The 14916-nt window shown below is 42.3% G+C and overlaps 1 protein-coding gene across 2 annotated transcripts in view; it reads left to right on the top strand.

The window, feature by feature from the left end:
* The window catches only part of TMOD1 (tropomodulin 1), a 250805-nt gene that overhangs the window by 74135 nt on the left and 161754 nt on the right, over window positions 1-14916 (top strand). The gene's annotated exons all lie outside the window — the stretch shown is intronic.

Here is a 14916-nt window from a genome sequence, read left to right as displayed (position 1 = left end):
GTGTGTAAATAAGACTCTGTGGAATCTAGGATTTTTAAAGTAACTATCTCTCATATTGCCTTATATATCTGTCCCTAATTGCAGAAGAGATAGTGTATATAATTTTTTTAAATTGTATTTAATTGTATTTAGTTTAGGTAATTAATTTAATTATAGTGTAGTGTTAGGTGTAATTGTAACTTAGGTTAGGATTTATTTTACAGGTAAATTTGAATTTATTTTAACTAGGTAGATATTAAATAGTTAATAACTATTTAATAACTATTCTACCTAGTTAAAATAAATACAAACTTGCCTGTAAAATAAAAATAAATCCTAAGATAGCTACAATGTAACTATTAGTTATATTGTAGCTATCTTAGGGTTTATTTTATAGGTAAGTATTTAGTTTTAAATAGGAATAATTTAGTTAATGATAGTTATTTTATTTAGATTTATTTAAATTATTTCTTTCATGTAATTAACAAGAGTCCATGAGCTAGTGACGTATGGGATATACATTCCTACCAGGAGGGGCAAAGTTTCCCAAACCTTAAAATGCCTATAAATACACCCCTCACCACACCCACAAATCAGTTTTACAAACTTTGCCTCCAAGGGAGGTGGTGAAGTAAGTTTGTGCTAGATTCTACGTTGATATGCGCTCCGCAGCAAGTTGGAGCCCGGTTTTCCTCTCAGCGTGCAGTGAATGTCAGAGGGATGTGAGGAGAGTATTGCCTATTGAATGCAGTGATCTCCTTCTACGGGGTCTATTTCATAAGGTTCTCTGTTATCGGTCGTAGAGATTCATCTCTTACCTCCCTTTTCAGATCGACGATATACTCTTATATTTACCATTTCCTCTACTGATTCTCGTTTCAGTACTGGTTTGGCTTTCTACAAACATGTAGATGAGTGTCCTGGGGTAAGTAAGTCTTATTTTCTGTGACACTCTAAGCTATGGTTGGGCACTTTATTTATAAAGTTCTAAATATATGTATTCAAACATTTATTTGCCTTGACTCAGAATGTTCAACTTTCCTTATTTCCAGACAGTCAGTTTCATATTTGGGATTATGCTTTAAATTATCATATTTTTTCTTACCTCAAAAATTTGACTTTTTTCCCTGTGGGCTGTTAGGCTCGCGGGGGCTGAAAATGCTTCATTTTATTGTGTCATTCTTGGCGCGGACTTTTTTGGCGCAAAAATTCTTTTCCGTTTCCGGCGTCATACGTGTCGCCGGAAGTTGCGTCATTTTTGACGTTATTTTGCGCCAAAAATGTCGGCGTTCCGGATGTGGCGTCATTTTTGGCGCCAAAAGCATTTAGGCGCCAAATAATGTGGGCGTCTTATTTGGCGCCAAAAAATATGGGCGTCGCTTTTGTCTCCACATTATTTCAGTCTCATTTTTCATTTGCTTCTGGTTGCTAGAAGCTTGATGTTTGGCATTTTTTTCCCATTCCTGAAACTGTCTTATAAGGAATTTGATCTATTTTGCTTTATATGTTGTTTTTTCTCTTACATATTGCAAGATGTCTCACGTTGCATCTGAGCCAGAAGATACTACAGGAAAACCACTGCCTGCTGGATCTACCAAAGCTAAGTGTATCTGCTGTAAACTTTTGGTAGCTATTCCTCCAGCTGTTGTTTGTAATAATTGTCATGACAAACTTGTTAAAGCAGATAATATTTCCTTTAGTGATGTACCATTGCCTGTTGCAGTTCCCTCAACATCTAAGGTGCAGAATGTTCCTGATAACATAAGAGATTTTGTTTCTGAATCCATAAAGAAGGCTTTGTCTGTTATTTCTCCTTCTAGTAAACGTAAAAAGTCTTTTAAATCTTCTCTCTCTACAGATGAATTTTTAAATGAACACCATCATTCTGATTCTTTGGACTCTTCTGGTTCAGAGGATTCTGTCTCAGAGATTGATGCTGATAAATCTTCATATTTATTTAAGATGGAATTTATTCGCTCTTTACTTAAAGAAGTACTAATTGCTTTAGAAATAGAGGATTCTAGTCCTCTTGATACTAATTCTATACGTTTGGATAAGGTTTTTAAAGCTCCTGCGGTTATTCCAGAAGTCTTTCCTGTTCCTAATGCTATTTCTGCAGTAATTGCTAAGGAATGGGATAAATTGGGTAATTCATTTACTCCTTCTAAACGTTTTAAGCAATTATATCCTGTTCCGCCTGACAGGTTAGAATTTTGGGACAAAATCCCTAAAGTTGATGGGGCTATTTCTACCCTTGCTAAACGTACTACCATTCCTACGTCAGATGGTACCTCGTTTAAAGATCCTTTAGATAGAAAAATTGAATCTTTTCTAAGAAAAGCTTATCTATGTTCAGGTAATCTTCTTAGACCTGCTATATCATTGGCTGATGTTGCTGCAGCTTCAACTTTTTTGGTTGGAAACTCTAGCGCAACAAGTAACAAATCGTGATTCTCATGATATTATTATTCTTCTCCAGCATGCTAATAATTTCATCTGTGATGCCATTTTTTGATATTATTAGAGTTGATGTTAGATTTATGTCTCTGGCTATCTTAGCCAGAAGAGCTTTATGGCTTAAGACTTGGAATGCTGATATGGCTTCTAAATCAACTCTACTTTCCATTTCTTTCCAGGGAAACAAATTATTTGGTTCTCAGTTGGATTCTATTATTTCAACTGTTACTGGTGGGAAAGGAACTTTTTTACCACAGGATAAAAAGTCTAAAGGTAAAAACAGGGCTAACAATCGTTTTCGTTCCTTTCGTTTCAACAAAGAACAAAAGCCTGATCCTTCGTCCTCAGGAGCAGTTTCAGTTTGGAAACCATCTCCAGTCTGGAATAAATCCAAGCCTGCTAGAAAGGCAAAGCCTGCTTCTAAGTTCACATGAAGGTACGGCCCTCATTCCAGTTCAGCTGGTAGGGGGCAGGTTACGTTTTTTCAAAGAAATTTGGATCAATTCTGTTCACAATCTTTGGATTCAGAACATTGTTTCAGAAGGGTACAGAATTGGTTTCAAGATGAGACCTCCTGCAAAGAGATTTTTTCTTTCCCATGTCCCAGTAAATCCAGTGAAAGCTCAAGCATTTCTGAATTGTGTTTCAGATCTAGAGTTGGCTGGAGTAATTATGCCAGTTCCAGTTCCGGAACAGGGGATGGGGTTTTATTCAAATCTCTTCATTGTACCAAAGAAGGAGAATTCCTTCAGACCAGTTCTGGATCTAAAATTATTGAATCGTTATGTAAGGATACCAACGTTCAAGATGGTAACTGTAAGGACTATATTGCCTTTTGTTCAGCAAGGGAATTATATGTCCACAATAGATTTACAGGATGCATATCTGCATATTCCAATTCATCCAGATCATTATCAGTTCCTGAGATTCTCTTTTCTAGACAAGCATTACCAATTTGTGGCTCTACCGTTTGGCCTTGCTACAGCTCCAAGAATTTTCACAAAGATTCTCGGTGCCCTTCTGTCTGTAATCAGAGAACAGGGTATTGTGGTATTTCCTTATTTGGACGATATCTTGGTACTTGCTCCGTCTTTACATTTAGCAGAGTCTCATACGAATCGACTTGTGTTGTTTCTTCAAGATCATGGTTGGAGGATCAATTTACCAAAAAGTTCTTTGATTCCTCAAACAAGGGTAACCTTTCTGGGTTTCCAGATAGATTCAGTGTCCATGACTTTGTCTTTAACAGACAAGAGACGTCTAAAATTGATTACAGCCTGTCGAAACCTTCAGTCTCAATCATTCCCTTCGGTAGCCTTATGCATGGAAATTCTAGGTCTTATGACTGCTGCATCGGACGCGATCCCCTTTGCTCGTTTTCACATGCGACCTCTTCAGCTCTGTATGCTGAACCAATGGTGCAGGGATTACACGAAGATATATCAATTAATATCTTTAAAACCGATTGTTCGGCACTCTCTAACGTGGTGGACAGATCACCATCGTTTAATTCAGGGGGCTTCTTTTGTTCTTCCGACCTGGACTGTAATTTCAACAGATGCAAGTCTCACAGGTTGGGGAGCTGTGTGGGGATCTCTGACGGCACAAGGAGTTTGGGAATCTCAGGAGGTGAGATTACCGATCAATATCTTGGAACTCCGTGCAGTTTTCAGAGCTCTTCAGTTTTGGCCTCTTCTGAAGAGAGAATCGTTCATTTGTTTTCAGACAGACAATGTCACAACTGTGGCATACATCAATCATCAAGGAGGGACTCACAGTCCTCTGGCTATGAAAGAAGTATCTCGAATTTTGGTTTGGGCGGAATCCAGCTCCTGTCTAATCTCTGCGGTTCATATCCCAGGTGTAGACAATTGGGAAGCGGATTATCTCAGTCGCCAAACGTTGCATCCGGGCGAATGGTCTCTTCACCCAGAGGTATTTCTTCAGATTGTTCAATTGTGGGGGCTTCCAGAGATAGATCTGATGGCCTCTCATCTAAACAAGAAACTTCCCAGGTATCTGTCCAGATCCCGGGATCCTCAGGCGGAGGCAGTGGATGCATTATCACTTCCTTGGAAGTATCATCCTGCCTATATCTTTCCGCCTCTAGTTCTTCTTCCAAGAGTAATCTCCAAGATTCTGAGGGAATGCTCGTTTGTTCTGCTAATAGCTCCGGCATGGCCTCACAGGTTTTGGTATGCGGATCTTGTCCGGATGGCATCTTGCCAGCCATGGACTCTTCCGTTAAGACCAGACCTTCTGTCACAAGGTCCTTTTTTCCATCCGGATCTGAAATCCTTAAATTTAAAGGTATGGAGATTGAACGCTTGATTCTTGGTCATAGAGGTTTCTCTGACTCCGTGATTAATACTATGTTACAGGCTCGTAAATCTGTATCTCGAGAGATATATTATAGAGTCTGGAAGACTTATATTTCTTGGTGTCTTTCTCATCATTTTTCTTGGCATTCTTTTAGAATACCGAGAATTTTACAGTTTCTTCAGGATGGTTTAGATAAGGGTTTGTCCGCAAGTTCTTTGAAAGGACAAATCTCCGCTCTTTCTGTTCTTTTTCACAGAAAGATTGCTATTCTTCCTGATATTCATTGTTTTGTACAAGCTTTGGTTCGTATAAAACCTGTCATTAAGTCAATTTCTCCTCCTTGGAGTTTGAATTTGGTTCTGGGAGCTCTTCAAGCTCCTCCGTTTGAACCTATGCATTCATTGGACATTAAATTACTTTCTTGGAAAGTTTTGTTCCTTTTGGCCATCTCTTCTGCTAGAAGAGTTTCTGAATTATCTGCTCTTTCGTGTGAGTCTCCTTTTCTGATTTTTCATCAGGATAAGGCGGTGTTGCGAACTTCTTTTGAATTTTTACCTAAAGTTGTGAATTCCAACAACATTAGTAGAGAAATTGTGGTTCCTTCATTATGTCCTAATCCTAAGAATTCTAAGGAGAAATCATTGCATTCTTTGGATGTTGTTAGAGCTTTGAAATATTATGTTGAAGCTACGAAATCTTTCCGTAAGACTTCTAGTCTATTTGTTATCTTTTCCGGTTCTAGGAAAGGCCAGAAAGCTTCTGCCATTTCTTTGGCATCTTGGTTGAAATCTTTAATTCATCTTGCCTATGTTGAGTCGGGTAAAATTCCGCCTCAAAGAATTACAGCTCATTCTACTAGGTCAGTATCTACTTCCTGGGCGTTTAGGAATGAAGCTTCGGTTGATCAGATCTGCAAAGCAGCAACTTGGTCCTCTTTGCATACTTTTACTAAATTCTACCATTTTGATGTATTTTCTTCTTCTGAAGCAGTTTTTGGTAGAAAAGTTCTTCAGGCAGCGGTTTCAGTTTGAATCTTCTGCTTATGTTTTTTGTTAAACTTTATTTTGGGTGTGGATTATTTTCAGCAGGAATTGGCTGTCTTTATTTTATCCCTCCCTCTCTAGTGACTCTTGTGTGGAAAGATCCACATCTTGGGTAGTCATTATCCCATACGTCACTAGCTCATGGACTCTTGTTAATTACATGAAAGAAAACATAATTTATGTAAGAACTTACCTGATAAATTCATTTCTTTCATATTAACAAGAGTCCATGAGGCCCACCCTTTTTTGTGGTGGTTATGATTTTTTTGTATAAAGCACAATTATTCCAATTCCTTATTTTATATGCTTCGCACTTTTTTTCTTATCACCCCACTTCTTGGCTATTCGTTAAACTGATTTGTGGGTGTGGTGAGGGGTGTATTTATAGGCATTTTAAGGTTTGGGAAACTTTGCCCCTCCTGGTAGGAATGTATATCCCATACGTCACTAGCTCATGGACTCTTGTTAATATGAAAGAAATGAATTTATCAGGTAAGTTCTTACATAAATTATGTTATTTAAGTTAGGGGGTGTTAGGGTTAGGGTTAGACTTAGGGATTAATCAATGTAATATAGTGGCGGCGACGTTGGGGGTGGCAGATTAGGGGTTAAGAAGTGTAGGTAGGTTGCAGGGACATTGGGGTGGCAGATTAGGGGTTAATAAATATAATGTAAGGTTCGGCGATGTTGGGGGCAGCAGATTAGGGGTTCATAAGTATAATGTAGGTGGTGGCGGTGTCCGGAGCGGTAGATTAGGGGTTAATAATATAATACAGGTGTCAGCGATGTCGGGGGCGGCAGATTAGGGGTTAATAAGTGTAATATTAGGGGTGTTTAGACTCGGGGTTCATGTTAGGGTGTTAGGTGTAGACATGAAAAGTATTTCCCCATAGGAATCAATGGAGCTGCGTTAGGAGCTTTATGCTGCTTTTTTGCAGGTGTTAGGTTTTTTTCAGCCGGCTCTCCCCCATTGATTCCTAAGGGGAAATCGTGCACGAGTACGTTTTACCTGCTCACCGCTAACGTAAGCAGCGCTGGTATTAGGGTGAGATGTGGAGCTAAATTTTGCTTTACGCTCACTTTTTTGCGGCTAACGCCAGGTTTGTAAAAACCTGTAATACCAGCGTTGTCTGTAGGTGAGTGGTGAGGGAAAACTGCTCGTTAGCACCGCACAGCCTTACCGACAAAACTCATAATCTAGGCGTGTGTTAGCACTCTAGCATCTGATGCTGGATAGCATGTGTGATCTAAATCCCTCACATAATAAACTTCTATGAGGTTGAGTGAAAAATTGAAATCCTTTTTTTGTTTAATATTTTGTATATGTGTTTTGTTATGCATATATTGTAGCCTTAATACATTACAGGTCTCCAAGAGCTCTTGAGCGCAACACATGACTCACCACATGTAATATAATAGCACACACTAAAAGTGTAGTGTGCGCTTAAAAAAAAACAACCACATTGGGTCTCTGACAAACCTTTTTTACCATTCAATTGTAATACAAGATTGTGAGCTATTTTTAGTGCAGGGTTGATATAAGGATAATGCACCCTGCGCTATTGGTTGTGTGCCACTTATAATTTAAGCCAGTATTAGGTGGTAGTTTTAGGGTGCTGAGGATGGTTTGCATACATCTGAACCTTCCTAATTTGGATGTGGCTGGCTGCTCAGGGTGTCATGCAGACATCACAACTATCTAGGCTCCTGTGGAATTCTCACTGGTGTGCTGCAGCTCGCTATCCCAGCCACAGCTTCTCTGGCCAGAGAAAATGTCCTGGTTTTTAGGTACTGCTCCAGGCCTACCTAGGACACACCTAACTCTTCCCACACTGGCCACAAATAACCCTGTACCACCCACTGCATGCCCACTGCCCCATGCTCCTAACGTAACCCTCCCAATAAGTCCCCTCATCTTCCTGTCTGGGAAAAGCCTCTTGGATTTGTTGGTAGGTATGGATTTGTCGTAGTGGTGCTGGCCGGCATTAACTTGTGCGCTTATTGCAAGTAGAAAATAAACGTGACTGTTCAAGCACAAACTAAGGGGCCGAATTATCAATGTTCGCCGCACATCGATAAATGCCGACAGCATAGGCTGTCAGCATTTATCATTGCACAAGCATTTCACTAGAAATGCTTGTGCAATGCCATCCCCTGCACATTCGTGGCCAATTGGCTGCTAGCAGGGGGTGTCAATCAACCCGATCGTATGCGGTTGGGCGGATTGCTGTCCGCCTCCTCAGAGGTGGCGGACAAGTTAAGAAAGGCGTCTTAAGACTGCTGCTGTTTCTGGCAAGCCTGAAGGCTCGTGCAGAAACAGCTGCATACTGCTCTATACGGAGCTTTATAAATCGGCCCCATAATATGCGGTTGTATGGTAAGCATGACTGAAGACCTTGAGTAAAGGGTTAGGGGTATAAAAAAAGTTGCATTAAACACAGCATACATACATTAAAATAAAGTTTTGCACTCATATTTTATTAGGGTTAAAATGTATATGGTATATGACAAGGTGAAAGGGCTATTTTGTATATTTGTGTATGTTTGTATATATACATATGTATAAATGTGTACATAAGAGAGAAGCGCTCAACCTGGGAACGAACAATAGTATAATAGCTTGTTCTGTGGCTAGTTACCACCCAAGAAACAGCCTCTTTTTGCTCAAAATGTGCTCCTTCCTTATCTAAAACTACTAACTGTGTATACTGTGAGGAGGTTCCGGTGGAACCGCCGTTACAGCTCTGTTCCACATGTTATGACAATATTACTACTTCTAAAAAGAATAAAGTATTTAGTACAACTAAGCCGTCCACCTCTGAGCATTCTCCGTCCCGCGAGGTGCGTTCCCTACAAGCATCTCCGATTACACAAGCAGTTCCCCAAGGTACTACTAACCCTCCCGCGGGAGGGGCCCTTTGGCCTGCAGATTTCGCCGATCAATTGCAGACGTCGTTCTCTGCGGCCATAAATACGATGCCTCGTCCTACTAAGCGTGAGGTACGGCACTGATATCCGTCTCAGGGGTCTTCGACTCTGCTGGATATCTTGGACAGATTATCCGCTGAGGAGGACAATTCCATTTTATCGGAGGATGTCGCTTCTGAGTCAGAATTGACTACTTCTAGGCCTCGGAGGAACCAGATTTAAGATGGAGTATTTGCGTTTCCTGCTGAAGGAAGTGCTTGCTACGCTGGAGGTCCTGGGACTGAAACTACCAGAGGAACCTTCGATCCCTAAACTGGATAGGGTTTACGAGGACAGGGTAGTGCCCCAGGCCTTCCCGGTTCCTATCAAAATGGCGAACATTATTAAAAATGAATGGGAGAAACTAGGTTTGCCCTTTTCTCCCTCATCTTCTTTTAAGAAGCTTTTCCCCATTCCGGATGCGCAGCTTGAACTGTGGGGAACCGTCCCTAAGGTGGATGGTGCTATCTCCACGCTCGCTAAGAGAACGACCCTTCCACTTGAGGATAGCTCCTCTTTTAAGGAACCCATGGATAAAAAGATGGAGTCCATGTTGCAGAAGATGTTCCAACTGACAGGGTTCGTTTTCTAACTGGCGGGGACTGTCGCGGCTAGCTATTGGTGTGACACAATATCAGGAATGGTCGAGGTGGAGACCCCCCTCGAGATTTTGGATCGAATCAAAGCCTTAAGGGTAGCGCATTCATTCATTTGTGATGCTAACATGCAGATTATTCGCCTGAATAGTAAGACGTCAGGATTTTCTGTTTTAGCTCTCAGGGCTCTGTGGCTAAAATCGTGGTCTGCTGACATGACGTCTTAGTCTCGCTTGCTTTCCCTTCCATTCAAGGGGAAGGTTTTGTTTGGCCTGGGCCTGGATTCTATCATATCTACAGTCATGGGTGGCAAGGGTGCCTTCTTACCTCAGGATAAGAAAGCCAAACCTAAGGGATCTATTTTTCATCCTTTTCGTGCAGACAAGTCTCAGCGCCAGCAGCCTTCCGCAAAATCTGAGCAATCCAAGGAATCTTGGAAGCCAGCAAACTCTTAGAATAAGTCCAAGCAGAACAAGAAACCCGCCGAGTCAAAGTCGGCATGAAGGGGTGGCCCCCAACCAGTCCTTGGACCAGGTAAGGGGGAAAACTATCTCTTTTTGCGGGTGCCTGGAGGGGAGACATTACAGATCCTTGGGTCCTGGAAGTCGTCACCCAGGGGTACAGGATAGGTTTCAAATCGTATCCGCCCAGAGGCAGGTTCCTCCTGTCAAACATCTCTTCAAAACCAGAAAAGAGAGACGCCTTCCTGGGATGTGTGAGGGATCTCTCAGAGGTGGCGGACAAGTTAAGAAAGGCATCTTAAGACTGCTGCTGTTTCTGGCAAGCCTGAAGGCTCGTGCAGAAACAGCTGCATACTGCTCTATACGGAGCTTTATAAATCGGCCCCTAAATATGCGGTTGTATGGTAAGCATGACTGAAGACCTTGAGTAAAGGGTTAGGGGTATAAAAAAAGTTGCATTAAACACAGCATACATACATTAAAATAAAGTTTTGCACTCATATTTTATTAGGGTTAAAATGTATATGGTATATGACAAGGTGAAAGGGCTATTTTGTATATTTGTGTATGTATATATACATATGTATAAATGTGTACATAAGAGAGAAGCGCTCAACCTGGGAACGAACAATAGTATAATAGCTTGTTCTGTGGCTAGTTACCACCCAATAAGCAGCCTCTTTTTGCTCAAAATGTGCCTTTCACAGAGAAGAACTTTCCGGAAGCATACCAGTCTGATCCTGACTTCACAGTACAGTCCAGCCCCGAAATACCAGGCAATCCCTCTCTGAACGAGAGAAACAGCAAAACCCTAGATGTACGTTTCGGCCTACTGTGGGCCTCGTCAGTGAGATGCAGCCATATCCCTCTTGGCACACTGAGCAATGGGTCCACGTCTGGATTCCCGCATCACACTTACGGAGACTTCCCTAAGTGTCATAATTTGCATAAATAAAAAGAGAGAAGCGCTCAACCTGGGAACGAACAATAGCATAATAGCTTGTTCTGTGGCTAGTTACCACCCAAGAAGCAGCCTCTTTTTGCTCAAAATGTGCCTTTCACAGAGAAGAACTTTCCTGAAGCATATCAGTCTGATCCTGACTTCACAGTACAGTCCAGCCCGAAATACCAGGCAATCCCTCTCTGAACGAGAGAAACAGCAAAGCCCCAGACGTATGTTTCGGCCTATTGTGGGCCTCGTCAGTGAGGTGCAGCGATATCCCTCTTGGCAAACTGAGCAACAGGTCCACGTCTGGATTCCCGCATCACACTTAGGAAGACTTCCCTAAGTGTCATAATTTGCATAAATAAAAAGAGAGAAGCGCTCAACCTGGGAACGAACAATAGCATAATAGCTTGTTCTGTGGCTAGTTACCACCCAAGAAGCAGACTCTTTTTGCTCAAAATGTGCATTTCACAGAGAAGAACTTTCCTGAAGCATATCAGTCTGATCCTGACTTCACAGTACAGTCCAGCCCCGAAATATCAGGCAATCGCTCTCTGAACGAGAGAAACAGCAAAACCCCAGACGTACGTTTCGGCCTATTGTGGGCCTCGTCAGTGAGGTGCAGCCATATCCCTCTTGGCACACTGAGCAACGGGTCCACGTCTGCGTTCCCGTATCACACTTAGGGAGACTTCCCTAAGTGTCATAATTTGCATAAATAAAAAGAGAGAAGCGATCAACCTGGAAACGAACAATAGCATAATAGCTTGTTCTGTGGCTAGTTACCACCCAAGAAGCAGCCTCTTTTTCTCAAAATGTGCCTTTCACAGAGAAGAACTTTCCTGAAGCATATCAGTCTGATCCTGACTTCACAGTACAGTCCAGCCCCGAAATACCAGGCAATTCCTCTCTGAACCAGACATGGACCCGTTGCTCAGTGTGCCTAGAGGGATATGGCTGCACCTCACTGACGAGGCCCACAATAGGCCAAAACGTACGTCTGGGGTTTTGCTTTTTCTCTAGTTTAGATAGGGATTGCCTGGTATTTCGGGGCTGGACTGTACTGTTAAGTCAAGATCAGACTGATATGCTTCAGGAAGGTTCTTCTCTGTGAAAGGCACATGTTGAGCAAAAAGAGGCTGCTTCTTGGGTGGTAACTAGCCATAGAACAAGCTATTATGCTTTTGTTCGTTCCCAGGTTGAGTGCTTCTCTCTTTTTATTTATGCAAATTATGATACTTAAAGAAGTCTCCCTAAGTGTGATGCAGGAATCTAGACGTAGACCCGTTGCTCAGTGTGCCTAGAGGGATATGGCTGCACCTCACTGACGAGGCCCACAATAGGCCGAAACGTACGTCTGGGGTTTTGCTTTTTCTCTCGTTTAGAGAGGGATTGCCTGGTATTTCGCTGCTTCTTGGGTGGTAACAAGCCATAGAACAAGCTATTATGCATTTGTTTCTTCCCAGGTTGAGCGCTTCTCTCTTTTTATTTTTACATATATGCACATGTATACACATATATACATATGGATATATGCTTTGGAACCCTTTCCACTCAAATACCTGAAAACAAGAAAAATCATTTTTATTCAATTCTAATGTTTAATAATGTGTTTTAGTGTCTATGTACTGTAAATACTTTATATTCCAGTGTTCTTCACATAGGGGAAAATGTTCTATGTATTTTAATTAGAATATATATATATATATATATATATATATATATATATATATTACAAAAATACATTAGATATATATTGAAATATATGTTTCCATCTAAAGGAGAGGAGAGTCCACTGCTTCATTCATCACTTGTGAGAAATAAGAACCTGACCACCAGGAGGAGGCAATGACACCCCAGCCAAAGGCTTAAATCCTCCCCCACTTCCCTCATCACCCAGTCATTCTTTGCCTTTCGTCACAAGATTCGGAGTAGTCTCTTATGGAGGGTAGTGCTCTTCACAATGGGACTGGAGTTTTAAGTAGTCCTATCAGCCTCTCAGTGAGAGCATCGGTAAAAGTTAGAGTCCAGAGATTCAGGGGGAATTCTTCTGCGAAACCATCCCAACTCATATTAAAAGCTCCTTAAGCAATCAGCGTTGACGAGTTTTGCCGCCTGCTTATATTCTCTCAAGTCCATGTCAGGAGCGATGCTACTAACCTGTCACACTTGAAGGGCCGTGTTCCTGTTCCACGGCTTTGATTCTGGTAAGATTGTTTCATTATATATATATATGTGATAACGCAAGAAGACAGGGTCACAGTGTGACTCCTTTTATCTGTATAGAATCTAGGGTAATACCCTTGGAAGGGGGTTATGGAACAGGGGGGATTTTAATATACATAATAATGTTTATTGTGTTTTTTGCTACACTTGTGTGAGATGAGGCTCTGTCAATGTGGAACAGTTAGAGAGAGTTTGAGGCTGACTTTTTTGGCGCGTCTCTTGCTCTAGTGCAGGGGTGGTCCTTCGTGGCATTCCATGTGACCGGATGTGGCCTTGTAACTTCCTCTTTCTCGACCTGTGTTCGGAGGAGTTGAAAGCTGTTTCTTGTAGTCTGGGTCATAGGAGGTTATGAGTGCCCGGCCATTGGGATATAAAGGTGCCATTTAATCTATAATCAAGTCCGTAATAAAGGTGCAAGCTATGGAGGACTTTGATATGTTGGAGGGTACTCCTTCCTTATCTAAAACTACTAACTGTGTATACTGTGAGGAGGTTCCGGTGGAACCGCCGTTACAGCTCTGTTCCACATGTTATGACAATATTACTACTTCTAAAAAGAATAAAGTATTTAGTACAACTAAGCCGTCCACCTCTGAGCATTCTCCGTCCCGCGAGGTGCGTTCCCTACAAGCATCTCCGATTACACAAGCAGTTCCCCAGGGCACTACTAACCCTCCCACGGGAGGGGCCCTTTGGCCTCCAGATTTCGCAGATCAATTGCAGACGTCGTTCTCTGCGGCCATAAATGCGATGCCTCGTCCTACTAAGCGTAAGGTACGGCACTGATATCCGTCTCAGGGGTCTTCGACTCTGCTGGATATCTTGGACAGATTATCCGCTGAGGAGGACAATTCCATTTTATCGGAGGATGTCGCTTCTGAGTCGGAATTGACTACTTCTAGGCCTCGGAGGAACCAGATTTAAGATGGAGTATTTGCGTTTCCTGCTGAAGGAAGTGCTTGCTACGCTGGAGGTCCTGGGACTGAAACTACCAGAGGAACCTTCGATCCCTAAACTGGATAGGGTTTACGAGGACAGGGTAGTGCCCCAGGCCTTCCCGGTTCCTATCAAAATGTCGAACATTATTAAAAATGAATGGGAGAAACTAGGTTTGCCCTTTTCTCCCTCATCTTCTTTTAAGAAGCTTTTCCCCATTCCGGATGCGCAGCTTGAACTGTGGGGAACCGTCCCTAAGGTGGATGGTGCTATCTCCACGCTCGCTAAGAGAACGACCCTTCCACTTGAGGATAGCTCCTCTTTTAAGGAACCCATGGATAAAAAGATGGAGTCCATGTTGCAGAAGATGTTCCAACTGACAGGGTTCGTTTTCTAACTGGCGGGGACTGTCGTGGCTAGCTATTGGTGTGACACAATATCAGGAATGGTCGAGGTGGAGACCCCCCTCAAGATTTTGGATCGAATCAAAGCCTTAAGGGTAGCGCCTTCGTTCATTTGTGATGCTAACATGCAGATTATTCGCCTGAATGGTAAGACGTCAGGATTTTCTGTTTTAGCTCTCAGGGCTCTGTGGCTAAAATCGTGGTCTGCTGACATGACGTCTTAGTCTCGCTTGCTTTCCCTTCCATTCAAGGGGAAGGTTTTGTTTAGCCTGGGCCTGGATTCTATCATATCTACAGTCACGGGTGGCAAGGGTGCCTTCTTACCTCAGGATAAGAAAGCCAAACCTAAGGGATCTATTTTTCATCCTTTTCGTGCAGACAAGTCTCAGCGCCAGCAGCCTTCCGCAAAATCTGAGCAATCCAAGGAATCTTGGAAGCCAGCAAACTCTTAGAATAAGTCCAAGCAGAACAAGAAGCCCGCCGAGTCAAAGTCGGCATGAAGGGGCGGCCCCCAACCCGTCCTTGGACCAGGTAGGGGGGAAAACTATCTCTTTTTGCGGGTGCCTGGAGGGGAGACAT

The sequence above is a fragment of the Bombina bombina genome, chromosome 2 (genome assembly GCF_027579735.1).
Source record: "Bombina bombina isolate aBomBom1 chromosome 2, aBomBom1.pri, whole genome shotgun sequence".
Classification (NCBI taxonomy): domain Eukaryota; kingdom Metazoa; phylum Chordata; class Amphibia; order Anura; family Bombinatoridae; genus Bombina; species Bombina bombina.
Note: the sequence above shows the minus strand (reverse complement) of the source record. Positions and strands in the feature narration are given on the sequence as shown.